Source organism: Nyctereutes procyonoides, unplaced genomic scaffold (genome assembly GCF_905146905.1).
Source record: "Nyctereutes procyonoides isolate TBG_1078 unplaced genomic scaffold, NYPRO_anot_genome, whole genome shotgun sequence".
NCBI classification, from domain to species: Eukaryota; Metazoa; Chordata; class Mammalia; order Carnivora; family Canidae; genus Nyctereutes; species Nyctereutes procyonoides.
This window is the reverse complement of record NW_026575117.1, coordinates 4181562-4185435: the sequence shown is the minus strand read 5'-3', so window position 1 is coordinate 4185435 and position 3874 is coordinate 4181562. Positions and strand designations below refer to the sequence as shown.

Genomic DNA, 3874 nt, shown 5'->3' with positions numbered 1-3874 from the left:
TCCTGACACCATATTGGTAAGTCATTCGAAACATGAACACTTCTATCATCGACACCATAGAGTTATGTTTCCAGGTCAAGCTTCTGATTCTCCCAGGTGAAAACATTTCTTTAATTTATCAAACAAAGATATATTCTAGAAAGCTTTTAAACAATGGGGTCATTACTAATCTGGTGATGTGAGGAGAGACCCAGGTCAGGAAATCAGACAGGAATTCCTTATCATGGTTTAGGCATAAGGAGTCAAAAGCATGATGGTAGTGAGTGTTCAGGAAGAGATGCAAGAAAGGGATATTCTAACAGAGAGATTCAGAGGGTTTGGCAAAGGATAAGCAGGTCAAGAGGAGAAGAGGAATCAGTGATGGTGACAAGGCTAAGCAGCTGGAAAAATTAGAGTATTAGCAACAGAAATAAGTAAATAAAATGGCGAAGATGGTACATTAAGACATGTGTCATGTTCCCGGAAGTTTAAAAAATAAAATGTATGTTGGGTCATTAAAATAGTGTAACTGCCAGTAATGAAAATAGTAAACATTAAAATTGCAGCAATTTTTTTTTTATTTTAAAAAATACACAGCCAGGCTTTCCACCCGGTGGCAACCATCAGCTCAAAGGTAGACCAAATGGGTGCTTACAGGTACACCCAGGAGCTATGGAGGAAGAAGCTGTCTGATATAATGTGCTTTCTTCTCAGGGTGCACGGTCCACAGGGCTCCCCACCCAACCCGGGCTGATAAAGTGCATAGACTGGGGTCCAAGGCCAAGCAAGGTTACGTCATATGTCAGGTTCATGTCCGTCATGGTGGCCACAAACACCCGGTTCCTAAGGGTGCTGTGTACAGCAAGCCTGCCCATCATGGTGTTAACCAGCTAAAGTTTGCCCAAAGCCTTCGGTCTGTTACAGAGGAGTGAGCTGGCTGCCACGTGGGGCTCTGAGAGTCGCTAATTCTTCTTACTGAGTTGGTGAAGATTCTACGTACAAATTCTTTGAGGTTATCCTCATTGAGCCATTCCGTAAAGCTATCAGAGGGAATCCTGACACCCAGGGGACCACCAAGGTGGTCTACAAGCACAGGGAGATGTGAGGGCTGACACTTGCAGGCCACGAGAGCCATGGCCTTGGAAAGGGTCACAAGTTCCACCACCCTATTGGCGGGTCTCTCCCTGCGACATGGAGAAGACGCAATACTCTCCAGCTCTACCGTTACCACTAACATAAGTAACGTCTGCAAAATTCTTACCTAATAAAACAATTTAGGACAGCCATGTCTGCTTAGAAGTGTTCTTTAATTTGTCTGTGAAAACTAGCTGTCTGCAGATCGTTCCATGAATGCATTGTCAAATTATGAAAGTTAAAGCGCAATAATGTTTGAAGACTGTAAGTGATGGTATATCATGTTTGTAATAAGATAAACACTTTTGTCTTTGCTTTATCTTATTAGAGAGCTTATATGTCAGTGTTTAAAATGCTGTTTTGTATAATAGCTGTAAAATAAATTCTGTAAAAGTGGAATGCAGAAGCTAGCCATGTAGATTGGTTGGTGCATGTAATGAATCCTACAGCTTCATTGGAATGATGTGATGCTTTGGTTTACTCTCAAATGGCTGTTTTTAGGAGTTAGGAACAAGGCTTTTATTTTTTATACATATATAAATTTATTTTTATTGGTGTTCAATTCGCCAACATATAGAATAACACCCAGTGCTCATCCCATCAAGTGCCCCCCTCAGTGCCCGTGGAACAAGGCTTTTAAAACTGGATTTTGCTTGAAAATGTGAAGAATATCCTAATCTTTAATCTTGATCATATGCAGAACGGTGTTAACTAGGAACCACACTTTTAGGTTGAATGCAATATTCCATTTATGTAACTGCTGCTTTGGAAACATTAGTTTTTTTTAAATCAACATTTTTTAAAGAGAATTGAATAAACCTGTTGCAAGAGGGTTCTCTTAAAAATGAAAATAAATCCTGCTTAAGCACAGCAAACCTGCCTTGGTCTCCACAGTACCATTGGAAGGTCACATAAAAAGTGGAGGCTTTTGGTTCTAGCCCATGATTCCATGGGATCTGTAGAATACTGAATTTCATACAAAGCAGTCAGTTAATGGTATTTACTCTGGTCTATATGAAAACTGATGGAGGGGCACCTGGGTGGCTCAGTAGTTGAGCATCTGCCTTTGGCTCAGGTCATGATCCTGGGGTCCTAGGATCAAGTCCCGCATCAGGCTCCCTGCAGGGAGCCTGCTTCTCCGTCTGCCTATGTCTCTGCCTCTCTCTCTCTCTCTCTCTCTCTCTCTCTCTCTCTCTCCCTGTCTCTCACGAATAATAAATTAATTAATTAATTAATTAATTAATAATAAATTATTAATAAATAAATAAATTTTTAAAAATGGATGGAAATTGAACATTCGGTAAATGAGAAGAAAGACTTTACCTTAAGATTCATAAGCTATTAGGAAACTGCTGGCCATCAGACAACCTTTGAAATGTGAGGAAAAATTAAAGTTGGCTTTGGTCGTAACTTTAAACACTTTATGCATGGTCTTTGTGGCAATTATGAATCCACTGGCCACCTTAGGGGAAAAATTAGGATTGGCTTTAAAAGTACATCATTGCTCATTCTAAGTCCTAAGTCATCTTGGGTCAACCCACTTATCCATTCCCATAGGCTATTGAGAAAAGTCATGTAGTTGGTGTCAGTACATGTCTATAGTTTCCAATCTAATCCTTATATGTATTCTTCAGAGCCATTTTTCTCATTCTTACTCAAATCCCTCAAAATCCTTGCCATTCCATAAACTTGGCAGCCCACCAATTGAGCCCACCTTGAGGTTAAGCATGCCACCACATTCTGTTTCCATTCTGTCTTCCAGTAGACGAGGTTTCTGTTTCCCAGGGTGAATCTGAGTAGGCAGTAAATACAGCAGAGGAATCACCCCAGTTCTAAGTTTGCCAACTTAATTCATAGTTTGATTGCAAAATCTAATTGCTGGTTTCCTTGAGCCACTTTTTATATTTTTTCCAGGGGTCTTAGGCTCAGTTAAATGACTTCCAGAAAACAGGCTCAAAACCTCTGAGACCTAAATTCCTTTCCACTCAAAAAAAGATCCTAAACCATACATATATTTTTGTGTGTAGACGTTGTTCAACTAAAGGCATAAGTGTTTATTAACTAAAACATATACATATATACAAAACACCTGTTTGTAAAAATTGGAAATAAAAAAACTGAGTAACATTGACCCAAAAGAAAGGGCTTCATAGGGCTTCTTTAAAAGTCTCCACCATGGGTTGAATCATGGCCCCCAAAATGATGTAAGTCCTAACGCCTAGTCCATGTGAATGTGACCTCACTTCAAAATAGGGTCTTTAGAGATGTAATCAATTTAAGATGAGTTCATAGTGAATTGGGTGGGCCCTAATCCAATGTGACCAGAGTCCTTATAAGACAAGAAGAGACACAAAAGCAAACACGGAAGGAAGAGAGCCATGACAGCATGGACACAGGGATCACCAGGACTCCACCACAAGCCAAGGAGTGTCTGGAGCTACCAGAACCTGGGAGATTCCTCCTCCAGAGGCTGAGGAGGGACATGGCCCTGTCAACCCCTCCATTTTAGACTTCTAGCCTCCAGAGCCTTGAAAGAATAAATTTCTGTTGTTCTAAACCACCCACTTGGTGATGGCAGCCCCAGAAAACTAGTAGAGTCCTCTTGAGCACTCAGAGCAGGAGAGGAGCGGTAGATGCCTAGTTTTGTAGGTGGGGTGGATACTACAGGACCATATCACTACGGAGATCCACACACTGCCTCACGTTACCCATTAAGCTGATGGGGAGATTAGGAGCGTATTAGTTCAATAACTCTGTGTAC

At 40.9% G+C, this 3874-nt stretch overlaps 1 pseudogene; it reads left to right on the top strand.

Moving 5' to 3' along the window:
• The first annotated feature begins 622 nt into the window (after positions 1-622).
• Positions 623-1213, top strand: LOC129515158 (60S ribosomal protein L15-like; annotated as a pseudogene).
• Positions 1214-3874: the final 2661 nt, after the last annotated feature.